Below are 23126 nucleotides of genomic sequence, written 5' to 3'. Positions count from 1 at the left end.
AACAACCCCAACCCTGGGCACTGACCCTAAAACAACCCTAACCCTGGGCTCTGACCCTAAAACAACGATAACCCTGGGCCCTGACCCTGACCCTAAAACAACCCTAACCCTGGGCCCTGGCCATGACCCTAAAACAACCCTAACCCTTAGCCCTGGACCTGACCCTAAAACAACCCTAAACCTGGGCCCTGGACCTGAGCCTAAAACCCTATCCCTGGGCCCTGGACCTGAGCCTAAAACCCTAACCCTGGGCCCTGACCCTAAAACAACCCTAAACCTGGGCCCTGGCCCTGACCCTAAAACAACCCTAACCCTGGGCCCTGACCCTAAAACAACCCTAAACCTGGACCCTGACCCTAAAACAACCCTACCCTGGGCCCTGACCCTAAAGCAACCCTAACCCTGGGCCCTGACCTGAAAACAACCCTAACCATGGGCCCTGACCCTAAAACAACCCTAACCCTGGGCCCTGACCCCAAAACAACCCTAACCCTGGGCCCTGTCCCTAAAACAACCCTAACCCTGGGCCCTGACCCTAAAACAACCCTAAACCTGGGCCCTGGCCCTGACCCTAAAACAACCCTAACCCTGGGCCCTGACCCTAAAACAACCCTGAACCTGGACCCTGACCTTAAAACAACCCTAACCCTGGGCCCTGACCCTAAAACAACCCTAACCCTGGGCCCTGACCCTAAAACAACCGTAACCGAGGGCCCTGACCCTAAAACAACCCTAATCCTGGGCCCTGACCTTAAAACATCCCTACCCCTGTGCCCTGACCCTAAAACAACCCTAACCCTAACCCTGGCCCTGAGCCTAAAACCCTAACCCTGGGCCCTGGCCCTGAGCCTAAAACCCTAACCCTGGGCCCTAACCCTAAAAGAAACATAACCCTGGGCCCTGACCCTAAAACAACCCTAACACTGGGCCCTGACCCTAAAACAACCCTAACCCTGGGCCCTGACCCTAAAACAAACCTAACCCTCAGCCCTGACCCTAAAACAACCATAACCCTGGGCCCTAGCCCTGACCCTAAAAGAACCCTAACCCTGGGCCCTGGCCCTGACCCTAAAACAACCCTAACCCTGGGCCCTGGCACTAAAACAAGCCTAAACCTGGGCCCAGATCCTGACCCTAAAACAACCGTAACCCTGGGCCCTGGCCCTGACCCTAAAACACCCCTAACCCTGGGCCCTGGGCCTGACCTTAAAACAACCCTAACCCTGGGCCCTGGCCCTGACCCTAAAACAAGCCTAACCCTGGGACCTGGCCCTGACCCTAAAACAAGCCTAACCCTGGGCCCTGCCCTGACCGTAAAACAACCCTAACGCTGGGCCCTGTCCCAGACCCTAAAACACCCCTAAACCTGGGCTCTGGCCCTGACCTTAAAACAACCCTAATGATGGGCCCTGGCACTGACCTAAAACAACCCTGACCCTGGGCCCTGGCCCTGACCCTAAAACAACCCGAACCCTGGGCCCTGGCACTAAAACAAGCCTAACACTGGGCCCAGGTCCTGACCCTAAAACAACCCTAACCCTGGGCCCTGGCCCTGACCCTAAAACAAGCCTAAGCCTGGGCCCTGGCCCTGACCCTAAAACAACCCTAACCCTGGGCCCTGTCCCTGACCCTAAAACAAGCCTAACACTGGGCCCAGGTCCTGACCCTAAAACAACCCTAACCCTGGGCCCTGTCCCGGACCCTAAAACAAGCCTAACGCTCGGCCCTGGCCCTGACCCTAAAACAAGCCTAACCCTGGGCCCTGGCCCTGTCCCTAAAACAAGCCTAAACCTGGGCCCTAGCCCTGACCCTAAAACAACCCTAACCCTGGGCCCTGGCCCTGACCCTAAAACAACCCTAACCCTGGGACCTGGCCCTGACCTAAAACAACCCTAACCCTGGGCCATGGCCCTGACCTAAAACAACCCTAAACCTGGGCCCTGGCCCTGACCCTAAAACAAGCCTAAACCTGGGCCCTAGCCCTGACCCTAAAACAACCCTAACCCTGGGCCCTGGCCCTGACCCTAAAACAACCCTAACCATGGGCCCTGGCCCTGAGCCTAAAACAACCCTAACCCTGGGCCCTGGCCCTGACTCTAAAACACTAACCCTGGGCCCTGACCCTGAGCCTAAAACCCTAACCCTGGGCTCTGACCCTGATCCTAAAACCCTAACCCTGGGCCCTAGCCCTGAGCCTAAAACCCTAACCCTGGGCCCTGGCCCTGAGCCTAAAACCCTAACCCTGGGCCCTGGCCCTTACCCTAAAACCCTAACCCTGGGCCCTGACCCTGATCCTAAAAATCTAATCGTGGGTCCTGACCCTAAAACAACCCTAACCCTGGGCCCTGGCACTAAAACAAGCCTAACCCTGGGCCCAGGTCCTGACCCTAAAACAACCCTAACCCTGGGCCCTGGCCCTGACCCTAAAACAACCCGAACCCTGGGTCCTGGCCCTGAACCTAAAACAAGCCTAACGCTGGGCCCTGGCCCTGACCCTAAAACAAGCCTAACCCTGGGCCCTGGCACTGACCCTAAAACAACCCTAACCCTGGGCCCTGTCCCTCACCCTAAAACAAGCCTAACCCTGGGCCCTGGCCCTGACCCTAAAACAACCCTAACCCTGGGCCCTGGCCCTGACCCTAAAAGAAGCCTAACCCTGGGCCCTGGCCCTGACCCTAAAACAACCCTAACCCTGGGCCCTGGCCCTGACCCTAAAACAAGCCTAACCCTGGGCCCTGGCCCTGACCCTAAAACAAGCCTAACCCTGGGCCTTGGCCCTGACCCTAAAACAAGCCTAACCCTGGGCCCTGGCCCTGACCCTAAAACAAGCCTAACCCTGGGCCCTGGCCCTGACCCTAAAACAAGCCTAACCCTGGGACCTGGCCCTGACCCTAAAACAAGCCTAACCCTGGGCCCTGCCCTGACCGTAAAACAACCCTAACGCTGGGCCCTGTCCCAGACCCTAAAACACCCCTAAACCTGGGCTCTGGCCCTGACCTTAAAACAACCCTAATGATGGGCCCTGGCACTGACCTAAAACAACCCTGACCCTGGGCCCTGGCCCTGACCCTAAAACAACCCGAACCCTGGGCCCTGGCACTAAAACAAGCCTAACACTGGGCCCAGGTCCTGACCCTAAAACAACCCTAACCCTGGGCCCTGGCCCTGACCCTAAAACAAGCCTAAGCCTGGGCCCTGACCCTAAAACAACCCTAACCCTGGACCCTGACCCTAAAACAACCCTAACCCTGGGCCCTGACCCTAAAACAACCCTAACCCTGGGCCCTGACCCTAAAACAACCCTAACCCTGGGCGCTGACCCTAAAACAACCCTAACCCTGGGACGGGACCCTAAAACAACCCTAACCACGGGACCTGACCCTAAAACAACACTAACCCCGGGCCCTGTCCCTAAAACAACCCTAACCCTGGGCCCTGACCCTAAAACAACCCTAAAACTGGGCCCTGACCCTAAAACAACCCTAACCCTGGGCCCTGACCCTAAAACAACCGTAACCCAGGGCCCTGACCCTAAAACAACCCTAACCCTGGGCCCTGAACTTAAAACATCCCTACCCCTGTGCCCTGACCCCAAAACAACCCTAACCCTGGGCCCTGACACTGAGCCTAAAACCCTAACCTTGGGCTCTGGCCCTGAGCCTGAAACCCCAATCCTGGGCCCTGGCCCTTACCCTAAAACCCTAACCCTGGGCCCTGACCCTGAGCCTAAAACCCTAACCCTGGGCCCTGTCCCTGAGCCTAAAACCCTAACCCTGGGCCCTAACCCTAAAAGAACCATAACCCTGGGCCCTGACCCTAAAACAACCCTAACCCTGGGCCCTGACCCTAAAACAACCCTAACCCTGGGCCCTGACCCTAAAACAAACCTAACCCTCAGCCCTGACCCTAAAACAACCATAACCCTGGTCCCTAGCCCTGACCCTAAAAGAACCCTAACCCTGGGACCTGGCCATGACCCTAAAACAACCCTAACCCTAGGCCCTGGCCCTGACTCTAAAACAACCCTAAACCTGGGCCCTGGCCCTGAGCCTAAAACCCTAACCCTGGGCCCTGGACCTGAGCCTAAAACCCTAACCCTGGGCCCCGAACCTAAAACAACCCTAACTTTGGGCCCTGGCCCTGACCCTAAAACAACCCTAACCCTGGTCCCTGACCCTAAAACAACCCTAACTTAGAGCCCCGGGCCCTGACCCTAAAACAACCCTAACCCAGGGCCCCGGGCCCTGACCCTAAAGCCCTAACACTGGGCCCCGGGCCCAGGTCCTAAAGCCCTAACCCTGGGCCCCGGGCCATGCCACTAAAGCCCTAACCCTGAGCCCCGGGCCCTGCCCCTAAAGCCCTAACCCTGGGCCCCGGGCCCGGGCCCTGGCCCTAAAGCCCTAACCCTGGGCCCTGGGCCCTGGCCCTAAAGCCCTAACCCTGGGCCACGGGCCCTGGCCCTAAAACCCTAACCCTGGGCCCGGGGCCCTGAGCCTAAACCCTAACCATGGGCCCTGGCCCTGAGCCGAAAAACCTAACCCTGGGCCCTGGCCCTGAGCCGAAAACCCTAACCCTGGGCCCTGACCCTAAAACAACCCTAACCTTGGGCCCTGACCCTGAGCCTAAAACCCTAACCCTGGGCCCTGGCCCTGAGCCGAAAACCCTAACCCTGGGCCCTGACCCTAAAACAACCCTAACCCTGGGCCCTGGCCCTGAGCCTAAAACCCTAACCCTGGGACCTGGCCCTGAGCCTAAAACCCTAACCTTGGGCTCTGGCCCTGAGCCTGAAACCGCAACCCTAGGCCCTGGCCCTGAGCATAAAACACTAACCCTAGGCCCTGGCCCTGAGCCTAAAACCCTAACCCTGGGCCCTGGCCCTGAGCCTAAAACCCTAACCCTGGGACCTAACACTAAAACAACCATAACCATGGGCCCTGACCCTAAAACAACCCTAACCCTTGGCCCCGACCCTAAAACAACCCCAACCCTGGGCACTGACCCTAAAACAACCCTAACCCTGGGCTCTGACCCTAAAACAACGATAACCCTGGGCCCTGACCCTGACCCTAAAACAACCCTAACCCTGGGCCCTGGCCATGACCCTAAAACAACCCTAACCCTTAGCCCTGGACCTGACCCTAAAACAACCCTAAACCTGGGCCCTGGACCTGAGCCTAAAACCCTATCCCTGGGCCCTGGACCTGAGCCTAAAACCCTAACCCTGGGCCCTGACCCTAAAACAACCCTAAACCTGGGCCCTGGCCCTGACCCTAAAACAACCCTAACCCTGGGCCCTGACCCTAAAACAACCCTAAACCTGGACCCTGACCCTAAAACAACCCTACCCTGGGCCCTGACCCTAAAGCAACCCTAACCCTGGGCCCTGACCTGAAAACAACCCTAACCATGGGCCCTGACCCTAAAACAACCCTAACCCTGGGCCCTGACCCCAAAACAACCCTAACCCTGGGCCCTGTCCCTAAAACAACCCTAACCCTGGGCCCTGACCCTAAAACAACCCTAAACCTGGGCCCTGGCCCTGACCCTAAAACAACCCTAACCCTGGGCCCTGACCCTAAAACAACCCTGAACCTGGACCCTGACCTTAAAACAACCCTAACCCTGGGCCCTGACCCTAAAACAACCCTAACCCTGGGCCCTGACCCTAAAACAACCGTAACCGAGGGCCCTGACCCTAAAACAACCCTAATCCTGGGCCCTGACCTTAAAACATCCCTACCCCTGTGCCCTGACCCTAAAACAACCCTAACCCTAACCCTGGCCCTGAGCCTAAAACCCTAACCCTGGGCCCTGGCCCTGAGCCTAAAACCCTAACCCTGGGCCCTAACCCTAAAAGAAACATAACCCTGGGCCCTGACCCTAAAACAACCCTAACACTGGGCCCTGACCCTAAAACAACCCTAACCCTGGGCCCTGACCCTAAAACAAACCTAACCCTCAGCCCTGACCCTAAAACAACCATAACCCTGGGCCCTAGCCCTGACCCTAAAAGAACCCTAACCCTGGGCCCTGGCCCTGACCCTAAAACAACCCTAACCCTGGGCCCTGGCACTAAAACAAGCCTAAACCTGGGCCCAGATCCTGACCCTAAAACAACCGTAACCCTGGGCCCTGGCCCTGACCCTAAAACACCCCTAACCCTGGGCCCTGGGCCTGACCTTAAAACAACCCTAACCCTGGGCCCTGGCCCTGACCCTAAAACAAGCCTAACCCTGGGACCTGGCCCTGACCCTAAAACAAGCCTAACCCTGGGCCCTGCCCTGACCGTAAAACAACCCTAACGCTGGGCCCTGTCCCAGACCCTAAAACACCCCTAAACCTGGGCTCTGGCCCTGACCTTAAAACAACCCTAATGATGGGCCCTGGCACTGACCTAAAACAACCCTGACCCTGGGCCCTGGCCCTGACCCTAAAACAACCCGAACCCTGGGCCCTGGCACTAAAACAAGCCTAACACTGGGCCCAGGTCCTGACCCTAAAACAACCCTAACCCTGGGCCCTGGCCCTGACCCTAAAACAAGCCTAAGCCTGGGCCCTGGCCCTGACCCTAAAACAACCCTAACCCTGGGCCCTGTCCCTGACCCTAAAACAAGCCTAACACTGGGCCCAGGTCCTGACCCTAAAACAACCCTAACCCTGGGCCCTGTCCCGGACCCTAAAACAAGCCTAACGCTCGGCCCTGGCCCTGACCCTAAAACAAGCCTAACCCTGGGCCCTGGCCCTGTCCCTAAAACAAGCCTAAACCTGGGCCCTAGCCCTGACCCTAAAACAACCCAAACCCTGGGCCCTGGCCCTGACCCTAAAACAACCCTAACCCTGGGACCTGGCCCTGACCTAAAACAACCCTAACCCTGGGCCATGGCCCTGACCTAAAACAACCCTAAACCTGGGCCCTGGCCCTGACCCTAAAACAAGCCTAAACCTGGGCCCTAGCCCTGACCCTAAAACAACCCTAACCCTGGGCCCTGGCCCTGACCCTAAAACAACCCTAACCATGGGCCCTGGCCCTGAGCCTAAAACAACCCTAACCCTGGGCCCTGGCCCTGACTCTAAAACACTAACCCTGGGCCCTGACCCTGAGCCTAAAACCCTAACCCTGGGCTCTGACCCTGATCCTAAAACCCTAACCCTGGGCCCTAGCCCTGAGCCTAAAACCCTAACCCTGGGCCCTGGCCCTGAGCCTAAAACCCTAACCCTGGGCCCTGGCCCTTACCCTAAAACCCTAACCCTGGGCCCTGACCCTGATCCTAAAAATCTAATCGTGGGTCCTGACCCTAAAACAACCCTACCCTGGGCCCTGACCCTAAAACAACCCCAACCCTGGGCCCTGACCCTAAAACAACCCTAACACTGGGCCCTGACCCTAAAACAACACTAACCCTGGGCCCTGACCCTAAAACAACACTAACCCTGGGCCCTGACCCTAAAACAACCCTAACCCTGGGCCCTGACCCTTAAACAACCCTAACCCTGGGCCCTGACCCTAAAACAACCCTAACCCTGGGCCCTGACCCTAAAACAACCCTAACTCTGGGCCCTGACATTAAAACAACCCTAACCCTGGGCCCTGGCCCAAATTGTAATGAGGTCTGTTGGGCAAAATTCCATATAAGCATAGTATAAATTAATAAAGCAAATCGTGATAAATTAGTACGATTCACTTTCTGGAGTTTCTGACAATAAAAGTAAGGAAAATGCAGAACACAAAGACAGAGAGTAAAAAGAGAAATTAGGAAAGCTTTCTTCATGTTTAATAGGAAGACACCGGCCGTGTTCGTGCAGCGGCAGTATGTCGTGACATGACATACCTTGGAAAGAAGTTAACAGATGAGGAAGTTGATAAAAATCATCAGAGAAGCAAAATACTGTTAGCGACACTCAAGGAAACCACGAAATTTCCATAACTTATGTCAGCAAAGTGGGAATATTGTACAGTGTGTGTTGAAGTTCCTATACAACATTGTTTATCTGCCCTTTGTTTGTTTGTAAGGAATGTATATACTAAAAGTTCTTCTTGCTGTCAAAAGAATATATGTGAATAAGTCATTTTAACTTATTCTTCTGTTTTTCTTTTATCTTCCTGCCATCATCCCACAGCCTTACTTTAGAAATTTTTTCTTTAGAAAATTGAACAATTGCTCCTTGTGGTGGCACATACCTCGAGGATGGGAGGCAGGGGTGGAAGGGTCACTTGAGGCCATTAGTTTGACACCAGCCTGGCCAACAAAGTGAGACCCCATGTCTGCAAAACAATTTAAAAATTAGCCAAGTATCGTCATGTATACCTACAGTCCCAGCTACCTCAACTTACGGAGAAAGTTCAGGGCCTGGAGAGAAGGCTGGGCGGCAGGAGCTGGGTCTAAAGAGGCCATTGTAACGATGGAGCTGTGCCTGTGGAGGCTGTTGTGAGGCAGTAGGCTCATCTGCGGAGACTGCCGTGAGGTAGGGTATGGGCCACAATAGGCCATTGTGAGTCATGAGCTTGGTCTGTAGAGGCTGACTGGAGAGAGTTCTGGGCCTGGCGAGGCTGCCGGGAGGTAGGAGCTGGGCCAAAAGATTTAAGCACATTTACGTTTATTAGGCACTTCATTTCCATTATTACACTGGAATATATAATAAAATAATTATAGAACTCACCATAATGTAGAATCAGTGGGCGTGTTCAGCTTGTTTTCCTGAAACTGGATGGTCCCACCTGAGCGTGATGGGAGAAAGTGACAGATCAATAGGTATTAGATTCTCATAAGCACAGCGCAACCTAGATCCCTCACATGCACGGTTCACAACAGGGTGCGTTCTCCTATGAGAATCTAATGCTGCTGCTCATCTGAGAAGGTGGAGCTCAGGCGGGAATGTGAGCAAAGGGGAGTGGCTGTAAATACAGACGAAGCTTCCCTCACTCCCTCACTCGACACCACTCACCTGCTGTGTGGCTCCTTACGGCTCCATGGCTCAGGGATTGGGGACCCCTGCTCAAGTGCATCCAAAGCGACCCTTCCCACACCAGTCTTCATAGTAGTCAAGGGCAGCAACCACTTAGCTCCCAAGGCATGTGCCTCAGCTGGCATTACATCACAAGCAACAGTAAGTGGTAGCTTGAGTCACTGTGAGGTCACTTCCTGGAAATCACCCTAACCCTGGGCCCTGACCCTAAAACCCTAACCCTGGGCCCTGACCCTAAAACCCTAACCCTGGGCCCTGACCGTAAACACCTAACCCTGGGCCCAGGCCCTGACCCTAAAACCCTAACCCTGGGACATGGCCCTGAGCCTAAAACCCTAACCCTGGGCCCTTGCGCTGAGCCTAATACCCTAACTGTGGGCCCTGGCCCTGACTGTAAAACCCTAACCATGGGACCTGGCCCTAAAAGAACCCTAACCCTTGGACCTGGCCGTGACCCTAAAACAAGCCTAAACCTGGGCCCTAGCCCTGACCCTAAAACAACCCTAACCCTGGGCCCTGGCCCTGACCCTAAAACACTCCTAACCCTGGGCCGTGGACCTGACCCTAAAACAACCCTAACCCTGGGCACTGACCCTAAAACAACACTAACCCTGGGCACTGACCCTAAAATAACCCTAACCCTGGGCCCTGGCCCTGAACCTAAAAAAAGCCTAACCCTGGGCCCTGGCCCTGACCCTAAAACAACCCTAACCCTTGGACCTGGCCCTGGCCCTGACCCTAAAACAACCCTATCCCTGGGCCCTGGCCCTGACCCTACAGCAAGCCTAACCCTGGGCCCTGACCTTGAAACAACCCTAACCCTGGTCCCTGACCCTGAAACAACCCTATCCCTGGGCCCTGACCCTAAAACAACCCTAACTCAGGGCCCTGATCCTGAAACAACCCTAACACTGGGCCCTGGCCCTGACCGTACAACAACCCTAAACCTGGGCCCTGGCCCTGACCCTAAATCAACCCTAAACCTGGGCCCTGGCCCTGACCCTTAATTAACCCTAACCCTGGGCCATGGACCTGAGCCTAAAACCCTAACCCGAGGCCCTGGCCCTGAGCCTAAAACCCTAACTCTGGGCCCTGACCCTAAAACAACCCTAACCCTGGGCCCTGGCCCTGACCCTAAAACAAACCTAACACTGGGCCCTGGCCCTGACCCTAAAACCACCCTAACCCTGGGCCCTGGCCCTGACCCTAAAACAACCCTAACCCTGGGCCCTGGCCCTGACCCTATAACAACCCTAACCCTGGGCCCTGGCCCTGACCCTAAAACAACCCTAACCATGGGCCCTGGCCCTGAGCCTAAAACAACCCTAACCCTGGGCCCTGGCCCTGACTCTAAAACACTAACCCTGGGCCCTGGCCCTGAGCCTAAAATAAACCCAACCATGGGCACTAACCCTAAAACCACCCTAACCCTGGGCCCTGTCCCGGACCCTAAAACAAGCCTAACGCTCGGCCCTGGCCCTGACCCTAAAACAAGCCTAACCCTGGGCCCTGGCCCTGTCCCTAAAACAAGCCTAAACCTGGGCCCTAGCCCTGACCCTAAAACAACCCTAACCCTGGGCCCTGGCCCTGACCCTAAAACAACCCTAACCCTGGGACCTGGCCCTGACCTAAAACAACCCTAACCCTGGGCCATGGCCCTGACCTAAAACAACCCTAAACCTGGGCCCTGGCCCTGACCCTAAAACAAGCCTAAACCTGGGCCCTAGCCCTGACCCTAAAACAACCCTAACCCTGGGCCCTGGCCCTGACCCTAAAACAACCCTAACCATGGGCCCTGGCCCTGAGCCTAAAACAACCCTAACCCTGGGCCCTGGCCCTGACTCTAAAACACTAACCCTGGGCCCTGACCCTGAGCCTAAAACCCTAACCCTGGGCTCTGACCCTGATCCTAAAACCCTAACCCTGGGCCCTAGCCCTGAGCCTAAAACCCTAACCCTGGGCCCTGGCCCTGAGCCTAAAACCCTAACCCTGGGCCCTGGCCCTTACCCTAAAACCCTAACCCTGGGCCCTGACCCTGATCCTAAAAATCTAATCGTGGGTCCTGACCCTAAAACAACCCTAACCCTGGGCCCTGGCACTAAAACAAGCCTAACCCTGGGCCCAGGTCCTGACCCTAAAACAACCCTAACCCTGGGCCCTGGCCCTGACCCTAAAACAACCCGAACCCTGGGTCCTGGCCCTGAACCTAAAACAAGCCTAACGCTGGGCCCTGGCCCTGACCCTAAAACAAGCCTAACCCTGGGCCCTGGCACTGACCCTAAAACAACCCTAACCCTGGGCCCTGTCCCTCACCCTAAAACAAGCCTAACCCTGGGCCCTGGCCCTGACCCTAAAACAACCCTAACCCTGGGCCCTGGCCCTGACCCTAAAAGAAGCCTAACCCTGGGCCCTGGCCCTGACCCTAAAACAACCCTAACCCTGGGCCCTGGCCCTGACCCTAAAACAAGCCTAACCCTGGGCCCTGGCCCTGACCCTAAAACAAGCCTAACCCTGGGCCTTGGCCCTGACCCTAAAACAAGCCTAACCCTGGGCCCTGGCCCTGACCCTAAAACAAGCCTAACCCTGGGCCCTGGCCCTGACCCTAAAACAAGCCTAACCCTGGGACCTGGCCCTGACCCTAAAACAAGCCTAACCCTGGGCCCTGCCCTGACCGTAAAACAACCCTAACGCTGGGCCCTGTCCCAGACCCTAAAACACCCCTAAACCTGGGCTCTGGCCCTGACCTTAAAACAACCCTAATGATGGGCCCTGGCACTGACCTAAAACAACCCTGACCCTGGGCCCTGGCCCTGACCCTAAAACAACCCGAACCCTGGGCCCTGGCACTAAAACAAGCCTAACACTGGGCCCAGGTCCTGACCCTAAAACAACCCTAACCCTGGGCCCTGGCCCTGACCCTAAAACAAGCCTAAGCCTGGGCCCTGACCCTAAAACAACCCTAACCCTGGACCCTGACCCTAAAACAACCCTAACCCTGGGCCCTGACCCTAAAACAACCCTAACCCTGGGCCCTGACCCTAAAACAACCCTAACCCTGGGCGCTGACCCTAAAACAACCCTAACCCTGGGACGGGACCCTAAAACAACCCTAACCACGGGCCCTGACCCTAAAACAACACTAACCCCGGGCCCTGTCCCTAAAACAACCCTAACCCTGGGCCCTGACCCTAAAACAACCCTAAAACTGGGCCCTGACCCTAAAACAACCCTAACCCTGGGCCCTGACCCTAAAACAACCGTAACCCAGGGCCCTGACCCTAAAACAACCCTAACCCTGGGCCCTGAACTTAAAACATCCCTACCCCTGTGCCCTGACCCCAAAACAACCCTAACCCTGGGCCCTGACACTGAGCCTAAAACCCTAACCTTGGGCTCTGGCCCTGAGCCTGAAACCCCAATCCTGGGCCCTGGCCCTTACCCTAAAACCCTAACCCTGGGCCCTGACCCTGAGCCTAAAACCCTAACCCTGGGCCCTGTCCCTGAGCCTAAAACCCTAACCCTGGGCCCTAACCCTAAAAGAACCATAACCCTGGGCCCTGACCCTAAAACAACCCTAACCCTGGGCCCTGACCCTAAAACAACCCTAACCCTGGGCCCTGACCCTAAAACAAACCTAACCCTCAGCCCTGACCCTAAAACAACCATAACCCTGGTCCCTAGCCCTGACCCTAAAAGAACCCTAACCCTGGGACCTGGCCATGACCCTAAAACAACCCTAACCCTAGGCCCTGGCCCTGACTCTAAAACAACCCTAAACCTGGGCCCTGGCCCTGAGCCTAAAACCCTAACCCTGGGCCCTGGACCTGAGCCTAAAACCCTAACCCTGGGCCCCGAACCTAAAACAACCCTAACTTTGGGCCCTGGCCCTGACCCTAAAACAACCCTAACCCTGGTCCCTGACCCTAAAACAACCCTAACTTAGAGCCCCGGGCCCTGACCCTAAAACAACCCTAACCCAGGGCCCCGGGCCCTGACCCTAAAGCCCTAACACTGGGCCCCGGGCCCAGGTCCTAAAGCCCTAACCCTGGGCCCCGGGCCATGCCACTAAAGCCCTAACCCTGAGCCCCGGGCCCTGCCCCTAAAGCCCTAACCCTGGGCCCCGGGCCCGGGCCCTGGCCCTAAAGCCCTAACCCTGGGCCCTGGGCCCTGGCCCTAAAGCCCTAACCCTGGGCCACGGGCCCTGGCCCTAAAACCCTAACCCTGGGCCCGGGGCCCTGAGCCTAAACCCTAACCATGGGCCCTGGCCCTGAGCCGAAAAACCTAACCCTGGGCCCTGGCCCTGAGCCGAAAACCCTAACCCTGGGCCCTGACCCTAAAACAACCCTAACCTTGGGCCCTGACCCTGAGCCTAAAACCCTAACCCTGGGCCCTGGCCCTGAGCCGAAAACCCTAACCCTGGGCCCTGACCCTAAAACAACCCTAACCCTGGGCCCTGGCCCTGAGCCTAAAACCCTAACCCTGGGACCTGGCCCTGAGCCTAAAACCCTAACCTTGGGCTCTGGCCCTGAGCCTGAAACCGCAACCCTAGGCCCTGGCCCTGAGCATAAAACACTAACCCTAGGCCCTGGCCCTGAGCCTAAAACCCTAACCCTGGGCCCTGGCCCTGAGCCTAAAACCCTAACCCTGGGACCTAACACTAAAACAACCATAACCATGGGCCCTGACCCTAAAACAACCCTAACCCTTGGCCCCGACCCTAAAACAACCCCAACCCTGGGCACTGACCCTAAAACAACCCTAACCCTGGGCTCTGACCCTAAAACAACGATAACCCTGGGCCCTGACCCTGACCCTAAAACAACCCTAACCCTGGGCCCTGGCCATGACCCTAAAACAACCCTAACCCTTAGCCCTGGACCTGACCCTAAAACAACCCTAAACCTGGGCCCTGGACCTGAGCCTAAAACCCTATCCCTGGGCCCTGGACCTGAGCCTAAAACCCTAACCCTGGGCCCTGACCCTAAAACAACCCTAAACCTGGGCCCTGGCCCTGACCCTAAAACAACCCTAACCCTGGGCCCTGACCCTAAAACAACCCTAAACCTGGACCCTGACCCTAAAACAACCCTACCCTGGGCCCTGACCCTAAAGCAACCCTAACCCTGGGCCCTGACCTGAAAACAACCCTAACCATGGGCCCTGACCCTAAAACAACCCTAACCCTGGGCCCTGACCCCAAAACAACCCTAACCCTGGGCCCTGTCCCTAAAACAACCCTAACCCTGGGCCCTGACCCTAAAACAACCCTAAACCTGGGCCCTGGCCCTGACCCTAAAACAACCCTAACCCTGGGCCCTGACCCTAAAACAACCCTGAACCTGGACCCTGACCTTAAAACAACCCTAACCCTGGGCCCTGACCCTAAAACAACCCTAACCCTGGGCCCTGACCCTAAAACAACCGTAACCGAGGGCCCTGACCCTAAAACAACCCTAATCCTGGGCCCTGACCTTAAAACATCCCTACCCCTGTGCCCTGACCCTAAAACAACCCTAACCCTAACCCTGGCCCTGAGCCTAAAACCCTAACCCTGGGCCCTGGCCCTGAGCCTAAAACCCTAACCCTGGGCCCTAACCCTAAAAGAAACATAACCCTGGGCCCTGACCCTAAAACAACCCTAACACTGGGCCCTGACCCTAAAACAACCCTAACCCTGGGCCCTGACCCTAAAACAAACCTAACCCTCAGCCCTGACCCTAAAACAACCATAACCCTGGGCCCTAGCCCTGACCCTAAAAGAACCCTAACCCTGGGCCCTGGCCCTGACCCTAAAACAACCCTAACCCTGGGCCCTGGCACTAAAACAAGCCTAAACCTGGGCCCAGATCCTGACCCTAAAACAACCGTAACCCTGGGCCCTGGCCCTGACCCTAAAACACCCCTAACCCTGGGCCCTGGGCCTGACCTTAAAACAACCCTAACCCTGGGCCCTGGCCCTGACCCTAAAACAAGCCTAACCCTGGGACCTGGCCCTGACCCTAAAACAAGCCTAACCCTGGGCCCTGCCCTGACCGTAAAACAACCCTAACGCTGGGCCCTGTCCCAGACCCTAAAACACCCCTAAACCTGGGCTCTGGCCCTGACCTTAAAACAACCCTAATGATGGGCCCTGGCACTGACCTAAAACAACCCTGACCCTGGGCCCTGGCCCTGACCCTAAAACAACCCGAACCCTGGGCCCTGGCACTAAAACAAGCCTAACACTGGGCCCAGGTCCTGACCCTAAAACAACCCTAACCCTGGGCCCTGGCCCTGACCCTAAAACAAGCCTAAGCCTGGGCCCTGGCCCTGACCCTAAAACAACCCTAACCCTGGGCCCTGTCCCTGACCCTAAAACAAGCCTAACACTGGGCCCAGGTCCTGACCCTAAAACAACCCTAACCCTGGGCCCTGTCCCGGACCCTAAAACAAGCCTAACGCTCGGCCCTGGCCCTGACCCTAAAACAAGCCTAACCCTGGGCCCTGGCCCTGTCCCTAAAACAAGCCTAAACCTGGGCCCTAGCCCTGACCCTAAAACAACCCAAACCCTGGGCCCTGGCCCTGACCCTAAAACAACCCTAACCCTGGGACCTGGCCCTGACCTAAAACAACCCTAACCCTGGGCCATGGCCCTGACCTAAAACAACCCTAAACCTGGGCCCTGGCCCTGACCCTAAAACAAGCCTAAACCTGGGCCCTAGCCCTGACCCTAAAACAACCCTAACCCTGGGCCCTGGCCCTGACCCTAAAACAACCCTAACCATGGGCCCTGGCCCTGAGCCTAAAACAACCCTAACCCTGGGCCCTGGCCCTGACTCTAAAACACTAACCCTGGGCCCTGACCCTGAGCCTAAAACCCTAACCCTGGGCTCTGACCCTGATCCTAAAACCCTAACCCTGGGCCCTAGCCCTGAGCCTAAAACCCTAACCCTGGGCCCTGGCCCTGAGCCTAAAACCCTAACCCTGGGCCCTGGCCCTTACCCTAAAACCCTAACCCTGGGCCCTGACCCTGATCCTAAAAATCTAATCGTGGGTCCTGACCCTAAAACAACCCTACCCTGGGCCCTGACCCTAAAACAACCCCAACCCTGGGCCCTGACCCTAAAACAACCCTAACACTGGGCCCTGACCCTAAAACAACACTAACCCTGGGCCCTGACCCTAAAACAACACTAACCCTGGGCCCTGACCCTAAAACAACCCTAACCCTGGGCCCTGACCCTTAAACAACCCTAACCCTGGGCCCTGACCCTAAAACAACCCTAACCCTGGGCCCTGACCCTAAAACAACCCTAACTCTGGGCCCTGACATTAAAACAACCCTAACCCTGGGCCCTGGCCCAAATTGTAATGAGGTCTGTTGGGCAAAATTCCATATAAGCATAGTATAAATTAATAAAGCAAATCGTGATAAATTAGTACGATTCACTTTCTGGAGTTTCTGACAATAAAAGTAAGGAAAATGCAGAACACAAAGACAGAGAGTAAAAAGAGAAATTAGGAAAGCTTTCTTCATGTTTAATAGGAAGACACCGGCCGTGTTCGTGCAGCGGCAGTATGTCGTGACATGACATACCTTGGAAAGAAGTTAACAGATGAGGAAGTTGATAAAAATCATCAGAGAAGCAAAATACTGTTAGCGACACTCAAGGAAACCACGAAATTTCCATAACTTATGTCAGCAAAGTGGGAATATTGTACAGTGTGTGTTGAAGTTCCTATACAACATTGTTTATCTGCCCTTTGTTTGTTTGTAAGGAATGTATATACTAAAAGTTCTTCTTGCTGTCAAAAGAATATATGTGAATAAGTCATTTTAACTTATTCTTCTGTTTTTCTTTTATCTTCCTGCCATCATCCCACAGCCTTACTTTAGAAATTTTTTCTTTAGAAAATTGAACAATTGCTCCTTGTGGTGGCACATACCTCGAGGATGGGAGGCAGGGGTGGAAGGGTCACTTGAGGCCATTAGTTTGACACCAGCCTGGCCAACAAAGTGAGACCCCATGTCTGCAAAACAATTTAAAAATTAGCCAAGTATCGTCATGTATACCTACAGTCCCAGCTACCTCAACTTACGGAGAAAGTTCAGGGCCTGGAGAGAAGGCTGGGCGGCAGGAGCTGGGTCTAAAGAGGCCATTGTAACGATGGAGCTGTGCCTGTGGAGGCTGTTGTGAGGCAGTAGGCTCATCTGCGGAGACTGCCGTGAGGTAGGGTATGGGCCACAATAGGCCATTGTGAGTCATGAGCTTGGTCTGTAGAGGCTGACTGGAGAGAGTTCTGGGCCTGGCGAGGCTGCCGGGAGGTAGGAGCTGGGCCAAAAGATTTAAGCACATTTACGTTTATTAGGCACTTCATTTCCATTATTACACTGGAATATATAATAAAATAATTATAGAACTCACCATAATGTAGAATCAGTGGGCGTGTTCAGCTTGTTTTCCTGAAACTGGATGGTCCCACCTGAGCGTGATGGGAGAAAGTGACAGATCAATAGGTATTAGATTCTCATAAGCACAGCGCAACCTAGATCCCTCACATGCACGGTTCACAACAGGGTGCGTTCTCCTATGAGAATCTAATGCTGCTGCTCATCTGAGAAGGTGGAGCTCAGGCGGGAATGTGAGCAAAGGGGAGTGGCTGTAAATACAGACGAAGCTTCCCTCACTCCCTCACTCGACACCACTCACCTGCTGTGTGGCTCCTTACGGCTCCATGGCTCAGGGATTGGGGACCCCTGCTCAAGTGCATCCAAAGCGACCCTTCCCACACCAGTCTTCATAGTAGTCAAGGGCAGCAACCACTTAGCTCCCAAGGCATGTGCCTCAGCTGGCATTACATCACAAGCAACAGTAAGTGGTAGCTTGAGTCACTGTGAGGTCACTTCCTGGAAATCACCCTAACCCTGGGCCCTGACCCTAAAACCCTAACCCTGGGCCCTGACCCTAAAACCCTAACCCTGGGCCCTGACCGTAAACACCTAACCCTGGGCCCAGGCCCTGACCCTAAAACCCTAACCCTGGGACATGGCCCTGAGCCTAAAACCCTAACCCTGGGCCCTTGCGCTGAGCCTAATACCCTAACTGTGGGCCCTGGCCCTGACTGTAAAACCCTAACCATGGGACCTGGCCCTAAAAGAACCCTAACCCTTGGACCTGGCCGTGACCCTAAAACAAGCCTAAACCTGGGCCCTAGCCCTGACCCTAAAACAACCCTAACCCTGGGCCCTGGCCCTGACCCTAAAACACTCCTAACCCTGGGCCGTGGACCTGACCCTAAAACAACCCTAACCCTGGGCACTGACCCTAAAACAACACTAACCCTGGGCACTGACCCTAAAATAACCCTAACCCTGGGCCCTGGCCCTGAACCTAAAAAAAGCCTAACCCTGGGCCCTGGCCCTGACCCTAAAACAACCCTAACCCTTGGACCTGGCCCTGGCCCTGACCCTAAAACAACCCTATCCCTGGGCCCTGGCCCTGACCCTACAGCAAGCCTAACCCTGGGCCCTGACCTTGAAACAACCCTAACCCTGGTCCCTGACCCTGAAACAACCCTATCCCTGGGCCCTGACCCTAAAACAACCCTAACTCAGGGCCCTGATCCTGAAACAACCCTAACACTGGGCCCTGGCCCTGACCGTACAACAACCCTAAACCTGGGCCCTGGCCCTGACCCTAAATCAACCCTAAACCTGGGCCCTGGCCCTGACCCTTAATTAACCCTAACCCTGGGCCATGGACCTGAGCCTAAAACCCTAACCCGAGGCCCTGGCCCTGAGCCTAAAACCCTAACTCTGGGCCCTGACCCTAAAACAACCCTAACCCTGGGCCCTGGCCCTGACCCTAAAACAAACCTAACACTGGGCCCTGGCCCTGACCCTAAAACCACCCTAACCCTGGGCCCTGGCCCTGACCCTAAAACAACCCTAACCCTGGGCCCTGGCCCTGACCCTATAACAACCCTAACCCTGGGCCCTGGCCCTGACCCTAAAACAACCCTAACCATGGGCCCTGGCCCTGAGCCTAAAACAACCCTAACCCTGGGCCCTGGCCCTGACTCTAAAACACTAACCCTGGGCCCTGGCCCTGAGCCTAAAATAAACCCAACCATGGGCACTAACCCTAAAACAATCCTAACCCTGGGCCCTGACCCTAAAACAACCCTAACCCTGGGACCTGGCCCTGACCTAAAACAACCCTAACCCTGGGCCCTGGCCCTGACCTAAAACAACCCTAACCCTGGTCCCTGACCCTGAAACAACCCTATCCCTGGGCCCTGAACCTAAAACAACCCTAACCCTGGGCCCTGACCCTAAAACAACCAAAACCCTGGGCCCTCACCCTGAAAAAACCCTAACCCTGGGCCCTGACCCTGAAACAACCCTAACTCAGGGCCCTGATCCTGAAACAACCCTAACACTGGGCCCTGGCCCTGACCGTACAACAACCCTAAACCTGGGCCCTGGCCCTGACCCTAAATCAACCCTAAACCTGGGCCCTGGCCCTGACCCTTAATTAACCCTAACCCTGGGCCATGGCCCTGAGCCTAAAACCCTAACCCGAGGCCCTGGCCCTGAGCCTAAAACCCTAACTCTGGGCCCTGACCCTAAAACAACCCTAACCCTGGGCCCTGGCCCTGACCCTAAAACAAACCTAACACTGGGCCCTGGCCCTGACCCTAAAACAACCCTAACCCTGGGCCCTGGTCCTGACCCTAAAACAACCCTAACCCTGGGCCCTGGCCCTGACCCTATAACAACCCTAACCCTGGGCCCTGGCCCTGACCCTAAAACAACCCTAACCATGGGCCCTGGCCCTGAGCCTAAAACAACCCTAACCCTGGGCCCTGGCCCTGACTCTAAAACACTAACCCTGGGCCCTGGCCCTGAGCCTAAAACCCTAACCCTGGGCCCTGACCCTGATCCTAAAACCCTAACCCTGGGCCCTAGCCCTGAGCCTAAAACCCTAACCCTGGGCCCTGGCCCTGAGCCTAAAACCCTAACCCTGGGCCCTGGCCCTTACCCTAAAACCCTAACCCTGGGCCCTGACCCTGATCCTAAAAATCTAATCGTGGGTCCTGACCCTAAAACAACCCTACCCTGGGCCCTGACCCTAAAACAACCCCAACCCTGGGCCCTGACCCTAAAACAACCCTAACACTGGGCCCTGACCCTAAAACAACACTAACCCTGGGCCCTGACCCTAAAACAACACTAACCCTGGGCCCTGACCCTAAAACAACCCTAACCCTGGGCCCTGACCCTTAAACAACCCTAACCCTGGGCCCTGACCCTAAAACAACCCTAACCCTGGGCCCTGACCCTAAAACAACCCTAACTCTGGGCCCTGACATTAAAACAACCCTAACCCTGGGCCCTGGCCCAAATTGTAATGAGGTCTGTTGGGCAAAATTCCATATAAGCATAGTATAAATTAATAAAGCAAATCGTGATAAATTAGTACGATTCACTTTCTGGAGTTTCTGACAATAAAAGTAAGGAAAATGCAGAACACAAAGACAGAGAGTAAAAAGAGAAATTAGGAAAGCTTTCTTCATGTTTAATAGGAAGACACTGGCCGTGTTCGTGCAGCGGCAGTATGTCGTGACATGACATACCTTGGAGAGAAGTTAACAGATGAGGAAGTTGATAAAAATCATCAGAGAAGCAAAATACTGGTAGCGACACTCAAGGAAACCACGAAATTTCCATAACTTATGTCAGCAAAGTGGGAATATTGTACAGTGTGTGTTGAAGTTCCTATACAACATTGTTTATCTGCCCTTTGTTTGTTTGTAAGGAATGTATATACTAAAAGTTCTTCTTGCTGTCAAAAGAATATGTGTGAATAAGTCATTTTAACTTATTCTTCTGTTTTTCTTTTATCTTCCTGCCATCATCCCACAGCCTTACTTTAGAAATTTTTCCTTTAGAAAATTGAACAATTGCTCCTTGTGTTGGCACATACCTCGAGGATGGGAGGCAGGGGTGGAAGGGTCACTTGAGGCCATTAGTTTGACACCAGCCTGGCCAACAAAGTGAGACCCCATGTCTGCAAAACAATTTAAAAATTAGCCAAGTATCGTCATGTATACCTACAGTCCCAGCTACCTCAACTTACGGAGAAAGTTCAGGGCCTGGAGAGAAGGCTGGGCGGCAGGAGCTGGGTCTAAAGAGGCCATTGTAACGATGGAGCTGTGCCTGTGGAGGCTGTTGTGAGGCAGTAGGCTCATCTGCGGAGACTGCCGTGAGGTAGGGTATGGGCCTCAATAGGCCATTGTGAGTCATGAGCTTGGTCTGTAGAGGCTGACTGGAGAGAGTTCTGGGCCTGGCGAGGCTGCCGGGAGGTAGGAGCTGGGCCAAAAGATTTAAGCACATTTACGTTTATTAGGCACTTCATTTCCATTATTACACTGGAATATATAATAAAATAATTATAGAACTCACCATAATGTAGAATCAGTGGGCGTGTTCAGCTTGTTTTCCTGAAACTGGATGGTCCCACCTGAGCGTGATGGGAGAAAGTGACAGATCAATAGGTATTAGATTCTCATAAGCACAGCGCAACCTAGATCCCTCACATGCACGGTTCACAACAGGGTGCGTTCTCCTATGAGAATCTAATGCTGCTGCTCATCTGAGAAGGTGGAGCTCAGGCGGGAATGTGAGCAAAGGGGAGTGGCTGTAAATACAGACGAAGCTTCCCTCACTCCCTCACTCGACACCACTCACCTGCTGTGTGGCTCCTTACGGCTCCATGGCTCAGGGATTGGGGACCCCTGCTCAAGTGCATCCAAAGCGACCCTTCCCACACCAGTCTTCATAGTAGTCAAGGGCAGCAACCACTTAGCTCCCAAGGCATGTGCCTCAGCTGGCATTACATCACAATCAACAGTAAGTGGTAGCTTGAGTCACTGTGAGGTCACTTCCTGGAAATCACCCTAACCCTGGGCCCTGACCCTAAAACCCTAACCCTGGGCCCTGACCCTAAAACCCTAACCCTGGGCCCTGACCGTAAACACCTAACCCTGGGCCCAGGCCCTGACCCTAAAACCCTAACCCTGGGACATGGCCCTGAGCCTAAAACCCTAACCCTGGGCCCTTGCGCTGAGCCTAATACCCTAACTGTGGGCACTGGCCCTGACTGTAAAACCCTAACCATGGGACCTGGCCCTAAAAGAACCCTAACCCTGGGACCTGGCCGTGACCCTAAAACAAGCCTAAACCTGGGCCCTAGCCCTGACCCTAAAACAACCCTAACCCTGGGCCCTGGCCCTGACCCTAAAACACTCCTAACCCTGGGCCGTGGACCTGACCCTAAAACAACCCTAACCCTGGGCACTGACCCTAAAACAACACTAACCCTGGGCACTGACCCTAAAATAACCCTAACCCTGGGCCCTGGCCCTGAACCTAAAGAAAGCCTAACCCTGGGCCCTGGCCCTGACCCTTAAACAAGCCTAACCGTGGGCGCTCGACCTGACCCTAAAACAAGCCTAACCCTAGGCCCTGGCCCTGACCCTAAAACAACCCTAAACGTGGGCCCTGGCCCTGACCCTAAAACAACCCTATCCCTGGGCCCTGGCCCTGACCTAAAACAACCCTAACCCTGGGCCCTGGCCAGACCCTAAAACAACCCTAACCCTTGGCCCTTGCACTAAATCAACCCTAAACCTGCGCCAAGGACCTGACCCTAAAACAACCCTAACCCTGGGCCCTGACCCTGAAACAACCCTAACCCAGGGCCCTGACCCTGAAACAACCCTAACCCTGGGCCCTGACCTTGAAACAACCCTAACCCTGGTCCCTGACCCTGAAACAACCCTATCCCTGGGCCCTGACCCTAAAACAACCCTAACCCTGGGCCCTGACCCTAAAACAACCAAAACCCTGGGCCCTCACCCTGAAAAAACCCTAACCCTGGGCCCTGACCCTGAAACAACCCTAACTCAGGGCCCTGATCCTGAAACAACCCTAACACTGGGCCCTGGCCCTGACCGTACAACAACCCTAAACCTGGGCCCTGGCCCTGACCCTAAATCAACCCTAAACCTGGGCCCTGGCCCTGACCCTTAATTAACCCTAACCCTGGGCCATGGCCCTGAGCCTAAAACCCTAACCCGAGGCCCTGGCCCTGAGCCTAAAACCCTAACTCTGGGCC

General features: G+C 55.3%; 1 long non-coding RNA gene across 1 annotated transcript in view; it reads right to left on the bottom strand.

Moving 5' to 3' along the window:
- The window catches only part of LOC129525769 (uncharacterized), a 43278-nt gene that overhangs the window by 7841 nt on the left and 12311 nt on the right, over nt 1-23126 (bottom strand). Inside the window, exons 10-15 of the long non-coding RNA XR_008670237.2 lie at nt 21413-21470; nt 21087-21319; nt 17370-17427; nt 17044-17276; nt 8659-8716; nt 8333-8565 (exon numbers count right to left, since the gene is read on the bottom strand). This is a non-coding gene — a long non-coding RNA (uncharacterized lncRNA). The remainder of the gene's footprint in view (nt 1-8332; nt 8566-8658; nt 8717-17043; nt 17277-17369; nt 17428-21086; nt 21320-21412; nt 21471-23126) is intronic.

This window comes from Gorilla gorilla, chromosome 10 (genome assembly GCF_029281585.2).
Source record: "Gorilla gorilla gorilla isolate KB3781 chromosome 10, NHGRI_mGorGor1-v2.1_pri, whole genome shotgun sequence".
NCBI lineage: Eukaryota > Metazoa > Chordata > Mammalia > Primates > Hominidae > Gorilla > Gorilla gorilla.
This window is presented reverse-complemented; position numbering and strand designations above follow the sequence as displayed.